This window comes from Myotis brandtii, unplaced genomic scaffold, assembly GCF_000412655.1.
Source record: "Myotis brandtii unplaced genomic scaffold, ASM41265v1 scaffold866, whole genome shotgun sequence".
In the NCBI taxonomy this organism is placed as follows: Eukaryota; Metazoa; Chordata; class Mammalia; order Chiroptera; family Vespertilionidae; genus Myotis; species Myotis brandtii.
The window spans coordinates 1550190-1563871 of NW_005371530.1; positions in this window are offsets into that span (position 1 = coordinate 1550190).

The following is a 13682-nucleotide window of genomic DNA, read 5'->3' on the forward strand; positions in this document are numbered from 1 at the left end:
TCACAAATGATAACATAGCTGGCCATTCCAGGGTCATGCCTGTCACATGCAGACACCACTAGAACCCAATAACCAGTTACAAAGTTTCAGCAAAAGTGAATAAACATTAGGAGTCACATGACTTTGCATGGTGCCTACATGTGGTAGGTCTTCCCCAAAGGCATTGTTGTTGGGTTGAAATATTCCTATTTCACCACTCTCTGATGGTAGGTGTGTGGAACACCAGAGATGATGGTCATAGTGTCAAGAAAAGGCTTAATCACTGCCTACCTCACCTAAGCACACTCTCTAAGTAAAAAGAATGCTGAGAAGCCACCTTCCATCGAGTTCAGCACCCCTAAACTACTTTTTTTTGTAGAAACTTGAGGTTTTTAATGATGCTAAGTGACTTTCCTGAAAGCCAACCTTGAAACATTAATTTTTGGCAGAATGTCAGACTAGCTATTGTAAGGGAAGCTTTCAACGGAAAATACCTACATCTTGCATAAAGCATCTTTCAGAGCCATACGTACTAAGTGTTGATTACATAGAAGCAAAGTTTCTCTGCAGTTCTGGGGCCAGTGCAACAATCCAGAGCCCCAGTGCCTTAGGAAAGGTGAGTGGGATCCCAGGACCACACTCTCTCCAGAAGGAGTGCACCCGTTTCCAGGCCAGAATGTTCCCTGGCTCCCAGCAGAAGAAAAATGCATTTCCTCTCTAGACAAAAACATTTTAACCACTCAAGCTCTTCAAACATTAAATTAAAGCAAAAAAAATTTTTTTGCCATTAAATTTATCATCATAATTCTTCACACAGAGAAATCAGTGGGCTCAGATGGTTTTATAAGTAAAATGTTCTGCAAAAGCCAAATGCTCAGAAATGTGAGCATTTGTTTAAAAATAGTGTGGAGATATGTTTTAAAATGGTGTGGAGAAAAGAAATAAACAGAAAAACTGTATTGAAAGACAATAATAAGAAAAAAAGCAATGAAGAGAGTCTATGTTCATGGATAGAAAAACTCAGTATCATGAAGCTCCAAGTAGTATACTCAACAGTATTCACTCTCCAAGTTAATCTAGATTTTATCCAAACCCAGTCAAAATCATACAGGTTCAATTTAAAAATAAATAAATAAAAATGAAAAGAGGTAATATAACAGTGATTGAAAATTGCTTAGTGTGTAGATGCTATTATTATGTTGGTAAGTGAACAACATTGCCCCCATGTTAGGGAAAAATTTGGGGTCGCAGTATTGTATTCACAGAAGGAACAGAACATGGAGTGACTTCTGCACAGCATGGCTGCTGCAAATGCTCTCCCACGAATGGCGAAGATTATGGAGCTTCAAGAAGACACTTCAAAAAGAAAGAACAAAGGTACCTTTGTTCTAATATAAGTATGGAGTCTTTAGGATCTCTACAATGTTACCACAATTGAAAATAAAGATGGCAGCACATATAATAAACACCCTGAACTGCATTTTAGATCCATAGTTTAAACTCAGCTCGATCACTAATTAGCTTTGTGATCATGGGGAAATCACTCCATCTCTTGAACTTCATATCTCACATCTATAAAATGTAGTCGAAATTTATGAGCACTCATGTTTTCTCCAACTCTGATGCTGCACAATTCCAAGGCTACGGAGAAATTTTGTTGACGATGAGCTGAACTATGCAGTAAGAACGGAAGATATTGCCAGCAATGTCTTTTATGTTTGGCTCTCACAGTTTCTACGTGGTTTTACATGCATCGTCTGCTTTCATAAGTTCTTAAAATTTCACTCTTTATAGGGATACTAGACAGCATGCTATCTGGCCAACCTTTTAAAGATGTATTGTTGTTATTGTTTTCAAAATCAGTACTAAAGGTACAAACAGTTTATACTTGAATATTCAAATGACCTTAAACTATTTTACAAGGGAATCCAATTCCATTTTGAGAGTTTCTGATTAGTAGAAATTTCCTCAGAAGAATTCTGTCTAATAATGATGTGAACAACCAGCCAGAGGCACTCAGCTGCATGCTCCCTGCAAATGATTTCATTTGATCCTCAAACCAGCCTAACACATAGGCAGCATCACTGCCCACTTTCACACATCACTGCTCCAGGTCCCTCTGGCATCTGGATCCAGAGCTCAGCTTTACACTAAACAAGCTCTACCTGGTAGGACTTATTTCCAAACATGTGTACACTTACTCATGCCCTTTGGCCAACATCTCTCCATATCCCCCACTCCCTGGCAATGACCATATACTCCATTTCTAAGAGTTTGGCCTTTTCAGACTCTACATACAAGTGAGACCATTCAGTAATTGTCTTTCCTTCTGACTCACTTCATGGATGTTTTCAGGTTTCATCCATATTGTTAAAATGATAGGATTTCCTGCTTTTATGGCTACATAATATTTATACATAAACTAGAGGCCTGGTGCACGAATTCGGGCACAGGTGGGGTCCCTCAGCCTGGCTGGTGATCAAGATCTATCAGGGGGCCAGCCAGTTGGGGGGAGGGGCCCTGGGAGGTTGGCCGGCTGGCCCCCCAATCAGGGCCATTGGGGGGCCAACCAGCCCAGGGGAGGGGCTACAGGAAGTTGGCCAGCCAGGGGGAGGGGCCATGGGAGGTTGGCCGGCTGGGGGGACAGGCCGCAGGAGGTTGGCCGGCTGGCCCCCAGTCAGAGCCAATGGCGGGGGCCGGCCAGGCAGGAGGATGGGCCAGGGGAGGTTGGCTGTGGGAGCACACTGACCACCAGAGGGCAGCTTCTGTGTTGATCATCTGCCCCCTGGTGGTCAGTGCACATCATAGCAACTGGTCAACCGGTTGTTCCGGTAGTTCGGTCGTAAAGGTTGCTTAGGCTTTTATATATATAGATATCACATTTTCTTTATTTGTTCATCCATTGTTGGACACTTAGGTGGTTTCCATGCCTTGACTATTGTAAATAATGCTGCAATGAACATGGGTGTGCAGATATATCTTCAAGATAGTAGCTGTACCAAGTTACATTCCCAACAGTGCACAAGGGTTCCCTTTTTCCACCTTCTCACCAACAGTTAATTGCTGATCTTTTTGATAAAAGCCATTCTAAAAAGTGTGAGGTGATATCTCATTGAGATTTTGATTTGCATTTCCCTGCGGATGAGTGATGTTGAGCACCTTTTCTTGTGATAGCCATCTGCATTTCTTCTTTGGAAAAATTTATCTGTTCAGGTTTCTTGCCCATTTTTAAATAAAATTATTTGGCTTTTTTGCTATCGAGCTGTGTGATTTCCTTGTATATTTTAGATACTAACCTATTATCAGATCTATGGTTTGCAAGTATTTTCTCCCATTCCATACGTTGCCTTTTCATTTGTTGATCATTTCATTTGCTCTACAGAAACTTTTAAATTTGATGTGGTCCCATTTGCTTATTTTTGCATTGTTGCTTATGCTGTAGTTTCATATCCAAAAAAATCATTGCCAAGACCAATATCAAGGAGAATTTTCCCTATGTTTTCTTCTAGGAGTTTAATAGTTTCAAAAATCTGACATTTAAGCCTTTAATCCATTCCAAGTTAACTTTTACGAGTGGTGTAAGATAAAGGTCAAATTTCATTTTCTTGCATGTGAATGTCTAGTTGTCCCAACACTTCAAGTTCCTTACACACTGGACTGAAAACCAGAAGTCTAGTATACAGTTCCTAAAATAAAAATAGTTTCTCAATGAAACAATCAGGCATCTCTTTAAAAGAAATAGGTTTTCTTCAAAGTATGATTAGGTAAATTTCATACCTTATATACATATTACATTTTTAAATTTGCATTCTGTTGTTTAAGCCACCCAGTCTAAAGTATTTTGTTATGGTAATCTGAGCTAATCTATACTAATAATAGAGGAATATGCAAATTGTCTGGGATGCCGTTACAGTTACAATAACAACCAAACAGCAGCCTGCATGGGGTGACCAGGCCAGCAGGGGGGTTAGTGAGGGACGACCAAACAACTGAACAGCAGGCTGTGTGGGGCAACCAGGCCAGCAGGAGGGGGGCAGTTAGGGGTGATTGGACTGGCAAGGGAGGGCAGTTGGGTGATCAGACAGGCAGGGGAGCAGTTAGGGGGCAATCAGGCTGGCAGGCAGAAGTGGTTAGGGGCAATCAGGCAAGCAGGCAGGTGAGCGGTTAGGAGCCAGCAGTCCCGGATTGTGAGAGGGATCGGGCCTAAACCAGCAGTCAAACATCCCCCAAGGTGTCCCATATTGGAGGGGGTGCAGGCCAGGCCGAGGGACACCCCACCCCCACCCCATGCACGAATTTCGTGCACTGGGCCTCTTGTATTATATACAATTATATACATATGGTGCATATTATAGACCTGGTTATAATAAATGCACTTAATCACATGCTACTTCCAGGTCAAAAATAGTTTCTATTTGCAGAACCCAGTTCATTACATCGTAAATACCTTCAGTCAACAAAGTCTAGTGCACATAGATAACACATAGATAAGATGGCATAATGTTCATAAGCCTCTAGGGCCATGTTGTTCAATATGGCAGCCCTGTCACACATGGGGCTCCTTCAAATTAAAGTTCAGGTTCACATAATTAAAACTCAGCTCCTGAGGTGCATCAGTCACATTTCAAGTACTCAGAAGCCGCAGGAGGCCGATGGCTACTCCACCAGACGTTTCAGCTACACATCGAGCAGAGCTATTTCCATCACTGCCGAGAGTTCTACTGGACATTCTCGCCCCAGAGGGAATAAAACAATATTGTCCGAGATCATATAAAGGGACTAGAGCAGGTGCCAATGTCTGGTTTATGGAGTGCCAAATATATTGCTAGGAGCCATGAAATCAAAGGCCATCTAAATGTACTGCAAAGGTGATTTCATCTTACAAGGCTGCTTTCCTGCTATTTAGCTTCCTGGGGGCTGCCCGAGGGAACTTCTGATCGTAAACGCCCTTGGGATATGTACAGACCTGCCTCAATATATAAAACAAGGGGAGTCAATAAAATTCAAGGGATGTTGCTTTCCCCTGGCTCTCAGAAATGTGGAAGACAGAAGCTAAACTAAGGCTAACTAAAAATATTTATATTATTACACACCTATCACTGGACTCTGAAAAACAGCCAAGCACTCACTGTTCTGGTTTGATTGCAATAATACCTGAGGCTGCAGACTTCTGTATGCGTGTTTGTATGCGATACTCAGCAAACCTTATGGGGAGCCCAACACTGTGGAAGTGGGACTAGGTAGAGCAGGGTGCAATCCCTGCCCGCAAGAAGTTCAGAAGTAAAGTGGGGGGTTACAGGGGCAGGGGGGTTGGGGGGATGAGGAGATGTTGGTCAAAGGCATAAGCTTGCAGTTAGAAGATGAGTAAGTTCTGGAGATCTAATACACAGCATCATAATTGCAGTTAACAATGCTGTATTATACTCTGTATTCATTCAATCAAGACATGGTTGTTGGAAACCAGCTCTGTTTTAGAAGCAAGTAGGACTTCTATTCTGATAAGATGATAGAGAGAAAATAGACAAAAACACATAGGATATGTTTTATTGTGATGAGGTCATTAAAAAGGGTCATGTGTTAGTAAGAGCTGATGACAGGGTCTGTAGTAAGTTACTGTAGATGAGAAAGCCTTCTCTACAGATGTGACATTTGAAGAGAGAGAGAGAGAGAGAGGGAGAGAGAGAGAGAGAGAGAGAGAGAGAGATCCACTCCACTGAAGGGACAAGAATGGCACTTCCAGGAAGAGAAAAAAATACAAAATGCCTAAGAAAAGCAAGCTGGTAGAAGATGCAGATAATGGAGGTGAGGTCAGAGAGGCACACAGGCACCAGGTAACTGAGGCAGTGAACATCTTGGAGTAAGGAGTCTGATTTTCAATAAAAATCACAGACTTCGAAGGATTTAACCTAGAAGTCCCTAATCTACTTTCTATACTGAAAACTGTTACTTATTTGAAAGGAATCGAAACAAAGCAAAACAGAGAAGGCAAAGAGACCTGTGAGGAGACCGACGTGAGTGCCGGTTGGCGGTGATTGACTGCAGAGAAGACGGGTGGACATATGGAGGGTGCTTGAAGTTGGAAGCAAAGCCTTTGCTGATCAATTCAATGTGACAAGAACCCCAGGGTTCCTGAGTCCAGGCACCTTGTCAGATTCCAGTTTATTTAGCCGAAAGTACAGAAAATATCAGAAGTGGGGTGGCCACACAGACAGTGATGTAGGATCGCACAGCCCAGATGTCTGAGTCCCCAAGAAGGTAAATCTGCAGTTATGTTTCATTTTACTAAATGTCTGCCATATTTTTCTTACATGAAGGGGAGGAAAATGCTTTGTTTGAGAGAGGTGAGTTTTTCTCCGACGCTGTACACTTATGAATATGGTAAATGGGGAGACATCAAAGTCAAATCTGTCTGGCGTTCCTAGTCCTGTTTTCCCAGAGATGAGCAAAATCAGCTCTCCACTCCCCTGGGCGCATGAACAGTGTGGATAGGTGTGTGTGTGGTGGGAGCAATGTCCGACTGTGTGGTGGACTTTCACTCTGTCATAGGGGCAACTTCTGGGGGCTCAGCCTGTCCCCATCCAATCCTGCACAGAGTGGAGCTTCACACAATCATGACGAGATTGGTAGTCTCGGGGCGCTTTGGGGTAAATTTACTGACACAGATGCTCATCTTGAATAATCCCAGTTTGCATTTACGGCAGACTTTTAGCAACAACAAGACAAGTGATTTAACATATGCATTTGTACTTTTAATCATCTTACGTAATAAAGAAGTGATCTCCATCTAGAGCAGTGGTTCTCAACCTTCCTAATGCCGCGACCCTTTAATACAGTTCCTCATGTTGTGGTGACCCCCAATTTCATTGTTACAAATTGAACATAATTAAAGCATAGTGATTAATCACAAAAACAATATGTAATTATATATGTGTTTTCTGATGGCCTTAGGCGACCCCTGTGAAAGGGTCGTTCCACCCCCACCATGGTTTCGACCCACAGGTTGAGAACCGCTGATCTAGAGGAAGGTCTGAAAGCCATTTCAATTGCCTCCATGTCGCTGCTGCGCTAACAGATTAGCACACACTGTGTGGCTTGAAACAACACAGATTTATCATCTTGCAGTTCTGGGGGTAAGAAGTGTAAATTCCATCTCGTTAAAATAAGGTCAAGGTGTTGGCTGGGCTGTGATCCTCCAGGAGGCTCTGAGGGGAAACCCCTTTCCTTGTCTGGTCGGGCTTCCAGAGGCCACAGGCATTCCTTGGCCAGTGGCCCCTGCCTGCATCACACCAACCTCTTGCATCTGCGGTCACATCTATTGCTGACTCTGACCTTCTTGTCTCCCTCTTCTAATGGCCCTAGTGATAACATTGGGCCCAGTGGGACCATGCAGGGTAGTCTCCCCATCACAAAATGCTTAACTTAATCACCTGCACAGTCCCTTTGCTATGTAAGGTCACCTAGTCACAGGTTCTGAGGAGGCGGACAAGGACGTTTTTGGGGTGGCGCCGATCAGCCTACCATGCCCACTTCACATCCTAGTGCCTGCAAGATGCGGAACTCTCCGAGGGCAGCAGACTCCCCCTGGAAGCTGAAGACTTAAAAAAATAGCTTATAAGAGCAGTTAAAAATTAATAAATAAGAAAATTAAAAAGATGCTATCAATTTGTGCAATCTCATTCCTGTCATCAATGTAATTTTGGCAGCCTTGGGTGCTATACGTTTTAGTGTAGTCTTCTTACCTCTTAAAAATATCCATGGGGGCAATATTACTTTAAAACTCAGAAAAAAAAATAAAATGATTGAGAAGGTAGCAGATAATGATTATCTGTGATGCCCTCATACATAGAGTATCAGATGTGAACACTAATGAAAATAGACATCTAGCTGACAGCCTGGGGCTTTGACGTTTCACTGTGAAGTATGTTGGTGCTAAAAATAAAATTCCCAATAAACAAAAGTTCCTTCTGGTATTTAAATGATCTTTCGATTAATTCGGGAGCTCCTTCAGGCAGTAGAGCACCTTTTCATTCTGCGAGTGTATAATAGCTGGAGAATTAAGAATATTAAAGTGAGGGTGTTTAAAAACCTCATTGGAAATACAACACACAATTTATTATGTTGCCCATATGACAATTTACTTTTAAAACATTTTTGTATTCATTGGTTCTTTTATTCAGTTATTCGTGCAAAAATATGTGTGGAGTCTCTCCTCTTTGTCTGCCTGGCAGATATTGTGCCTGATGGGCCATTGTGTGAATGTTGCCTTTTGCTCTGATTGTGACATCGAGCCACAGAAACAAAAGAGCAATATAATCCTATATAATAAAAGGCCAGTGACCATAATGGTGTAACAACCAGAACGATGGATTGACCAGTCGCTATGAGGTGCATTGACCACATTTTGGCCCCTCTCCCCAGCCACAGGCTCCAATCGCTGGATGGCCAATGGGGAACCATGGGGGAACTGGGGTGGGTGGTGGCGGGGTTGGACTGGGGACTGGCGAGTGAGCGGAAGATGGCCCTGGTCACAGGCTAGGCCTAGGGACCCTACCTGCACATGATTTCCTGTGCTGGGCCTCTAGTTAGACTTATATTTCAGTTGGACCACTTGGACTGCTGGGTTGAAACTAGATGAAGGGCGGGAAGGATGCAAGCCAGGGCACTAGTATAAACAGTGTCATATATGTGTGTCAGGCTAAACAGTAACGGAAGAGTGACTAGTTGGCATTCGATGTGCCCTATTCCAGAATCAGCGATCCAGATGTGGCTACTCAGTATTTCAAAGGATGCTGTCAAAACCTACAGTGATGTCCAGGATGGCTGGGGGCTAGCTGGAAACATTTGCACAGGCCTCACCATCTGTGCAGGGATGTAGTATGAAATGTCTGTAAGTCCCACCCTTGGGTCTGCTGTGTTGAGTTTAAGATCTAGAGTTCAAGCCCCACTGATCCTGGATTTTTCTTTCTCTTTTTTTTTAATCCTCACCTGAGGATTTTTTTCCATTGATTTTTTTTTTCACGGTTAACAGAGCATGTTTAATATTTCTCATAATTATAGCTAGTCCCCAATAATCTATTTCTGCCCCTAACATAAGCATCATTTCCCCCCATTTAACAGCTGAGGACACTGAGGCTCAATGAAGTTAAGGCATCAGCCCAAGGTCACCCAACTACTAGCAAAGGGCTCAGCCTAGAATTGGCCCAGGTCTGTCTGACTCAAGTGTAGCCGTTCAGAACCCTGTCTCCAGAGTTCATGTCCACATTCTACTACATATTAGAATTAGTAGAATTGCCCTCTCCCAGCCTCCCTTTCCTAATCTCTGAAAGGGGAGATAATAACATCTGCTTCATAGGGTTGTGATGATCAGGTTGCTACAGGAGACGTGTGTAGCACAGAGCTTGGGCCATAGTGAAAGCTCAGTAAGTCATCTGCTTGCCTATGCTGACGCAGACCATGACAATGACACCAGGCATAGGTTGGTGATCTCTGTGAGGAGGGGAGGGGGGCTGGCACAGAGGAGGCACTCAATACAGCTTTGTTGAATGAATGAGGTACATTCCAGGATTCACTCACTCATAAATATCAGATGAGGATGGATCTTAATGATCAACTATCTCAAGTCCCTTGTTTCACAGATTTAAAAAAAAAAACAACTGAGACTCAGAGAGGTTCCTGGAGCTGCCCAAGGTCACACAGCTCAGCCACTGGTGCCAAAGACTGGAGCTTGGGAGGGTTAGAAGGAGGCAAGGTTAAGAACAGGATGCTGTCCGGAGAAGGGGGGCAGGGATGCTGCATTGAGATTCCATATGGATGTGGAGAGCTGTAAACTGGCTGGGGGAGGTGAGGGAAATGTCTTTTCCATTGATTTTTAGGGAGAGTGGAAGAGAGGGAAAGACAGAGAGAAACATTGATGTGAGAGAAACAGGGCCCGAGCCGGGGAAGGCCATGCAACCGAGGTACATACCCTTTACCAAAATCCAATCCAGGACCCTTCACTCTACAGACCGATGCTCTATCCACTGAGCAAAACTGGCTAGGGCTGATCTTAGATTTTTCTACCAAACACCACCCCAGGGCTCACTGGTCCTTCCATCAGAATTTTGTGTCTCTCAGTAAACCTTTCACGCCATATGTAAGGCAGGATGCCTGAGGGCTGAGGGCAGGACATCCAGGAGCTAGAAGAATAGCTTGTGTGACTGTTTTTGTACATGTTTGCTAATCAATATTGGCGTGCTGGGCAGAACTGGGTCTCAGACTTGCTTTCTTTGTCACATACCATCTTACAGGCAGCTAGTGGGGACAGGGGATGTACAGGGGCCAACCTTCCTCTCACCATGGAAGACTATTTACCAAAAGAACCTGACCTTTACTGAGAGGTCAAATCGACTCAACTCCCACTCACATCTATTAATATGATTCATCTCATTTTTAAGTCAAATTTGGATTCTATGTGCTGTGCTCCACGTTATAATGTTTCTGTCTATATTCAAATATGGCATTGCTCTGAAGTTTCCCATTTAAACTGTCTTCATTAGGTTCTAGAAATATAAAAGTGACCGGAAAGAATTGAGTCAAGATATGAGCAGTGCATTGGGATTATGGGTGATTTTTATTCTAATCTCTGATTCTTGATGTATTTTACAAATTTTCTTCAAGATATTTATCGTTTTCATATTCATAAAATACCATTAAACATTCTTAAACATTTAAAAGACTTAATGACATCTGATCATTTGAACACAAACCTAGCGGAAATTTTTCATTAGTTAAAAAGAGAAAGCTTTTCAGCATCTAAGCACATAATAAAATATTTAACAGAAATTTTATGACTTGATTCATTGAAAGAAAGATAACTACTTTTTTAGACCTATGACATCAACAAAGAAATTTTTTTGAAAATTGACATTTATTTTAAAATGCATGAATCAGGTATATCTAGATCCCTCTTCCCCCCTTTTTCGGGAATGAAACTAGTTATTTCACCAACGCAATGTATGTGTTTGAAAGGGATATGACTTTTCTTTTGTTTTGCAAAGAAATATCTGAAATACAACATTTTCAATAAGTTCTCCTCCATTTAACAATTTTCATTTATATAATTATGACTTATATTTTAAGTTTCTTTCCTATCTCATACCTTCAGTCATAAAACACAGCAGTTATAGGCCTCAGAATCAATTGTAATACTTATTCTTGGATGAGCTGGATAATGGTTAATACAGTTAATCTCATTAGTTTGTCTCTGGGAGTTTTGAGTATTTTTGATAATTTGCATCTCGAGTCCTCTGCAGTAAGTTTAAAAGGAACTCTGGAACTGAAATTCATCCCCCAAAATACTTCCGTGTACAACTTTGCTCTGGATTCTAAAAGAGACCGTGCTGTCTTCTTAGATAAACAGCTCAATGGCTTAATGTAAATAAAATATGACTTCCTAAGGCTTCATTCCCCACCCTCCCACCCTCTCATCCTTCCACCCCCGCAAAATATGTGGCACTCAAAAAACAAAAAATGCCCACTGCTGCCAGTCATCTTCCAAACTCACTTTCTGAAGGTTTTGTTTGCTTGTTGTTGTTTTTCCTTGGTTTTTAACTTTTTTATTCCATAGAAGGTGATTTTAGCTTCTTGGTGTAGTGGTGGAACTGGGGAGGTGATTCCGGCCGGTCTGGCATTGTCCAGGCAGGCACTGCAGAGTCTCTAAGTGCTTCCTGGGGGCCAGGTGAGGATGCATAGCATCTGCTCCTTTCAGATATCCCGAGATACCTAAATAGGCCTGGTTAGCAGGGTTGAATCATAATTTGGTTATAGGGTGCTCAAGCTGAGACTGGGCTCCAGTAAGTTGTGACAACATGAGGGCTGAAAATGGAAGAAAGCATAAGGACTGGGAGGGGAATGACAAATTAAGGCTTCAAGTAATTTCTCCATTTCTCTCAACTCTGAGCAGTCTGGAGTTGATATTCAATTCACAGCATAGCTGCGCCCTCTCGTGGCCATACCTGGAAGCTATGACGATTGCACATGCCCTTCCGTGTCCTGCAGCTACATCCCTCTTCCCCAGACTTGTCTTCCACCAGTTTTATTTCATTTCTCTCTCCAAGTCCCTAGCCCACTGGCCAACTTACTAGACCAGTGGTTCTCAACCTTGGCTGCACATTAGAATCACCTGGGAATCTTTTTGAAATCCTGATTTCTGGGCCTCGTCCTCCGGAAATTCTGTTTCTTTGTTACTAATGTTGTGGCTTCACCCCATAACAAAGAAACAGAATTTCCAGAGGATGAGGCCCAGAAATCAGGATTTTAAGAAGATCCCCGGGTGATTCTAATGTGCAGCCAAGATTGAGAACCACTGTACTAGACGCTGTCCACAGTCAGGGCAAATTCATATCTTGGGTCTTTCTCTGTCCACACGAAGGGACAAACCAAAGTTTTACTTCTAAAAGGCCTTCTACGTCATAGTCACAAAATAGCACAAGTTTGGGCCCCACCGAGTCTGGTTTTGCTCCTGTGGGTCTGTGGTTGGAAAGCGCTGAAGCTGTCCCTGCAAGCGAGGGCTGGGGAGTCACAGCTCCTAGGGAAACCTGCGGAGGCACCTGCCCCTGGCGACTCAGAGTGGTGTCCATATCCATGAGTGTGTGTGTGCGCGCGCGCGCGCGCGTGTGTGTGTGTGTGTGTGTGTGTGTAGAGTAGGAGTGTGTGTTGTTTTTTCTTTCTTTCTTTCTTTCTTTCTTTCTTTCTTTCTTTCTTTCTTTCTTTCTTTCTTTCTTTCTTTCTTTCTTTCTTTCTTTCTTTCTTTCTTCCTTTCTTTCTTTTTTTTTGTTATCACCAAGCCTTCCATAGTCAAAGGCATTTGCTTGTGGTTTTCTTTTAAATACTGCAACGTGATCTTAGCAATATTCTGAGTAATCAAAAGAGAAGGTTCAGTTCACACGTCCAGCGGGGCAGGTGTGGGGGAGGGGAGTGACCAGAAGGCTGGGGAGTGGGGATGGTGAAAAGGTGGGGAGGGCTGCAACACTTAGAGGAAACCACAAAGACATGGCAAACAGGAGTTCTGAGCCACATGACTCAGCAAGATGGCAAGTAACAACAAGGCTGGGTTAGAGGCATGCAGGTAAGCAGTCCACTGCAGTCCTCCGCAGTCCTCAGGGTGTCTGGGGAGGTCACCTTGGTACACCCCCGACTGGCACCCACTGTTAGGGGCTCTCAATAGCTAGTCCCTACAGGGAAGTGACAACCCAAAGCTGGGGGACTAGATCGATATTTACAACAATCATATTTGCAAAGTCAAGCAAAATCAAATTGAAGCAGTCGAGTTGATTTCATATTTCCAGATATTACCTGCTCTCGGAACGTGCTTAATCACATTATAAATTAAGTGCATGCTGTCCAGATGCTGTGGTTTGAAATGTAGGTTAAAAGTGCCATCTAGTGGGAAGGTGGAGAATTGAGTTGAAAATGTTGACAAGCTGATATTTCTTTCTTCCTCCTGTAAAAACAATGACATTGAATTACATTACGATGGGAGTAATCATACCTTATCTTACACGGTGTAACAAGGGGTGTGCGGTGTAACAAGGAGCAAAGCACACAGCACAGTGTGCAGCACTCCGCAGGCATGCCATCAGAGCTAGACATTGTTACCTTCTCACTGTATTCCTTGTCTTATTCCATGTTGTTGTTTTTTCTTATTGCACATCTCTCCTTTATTA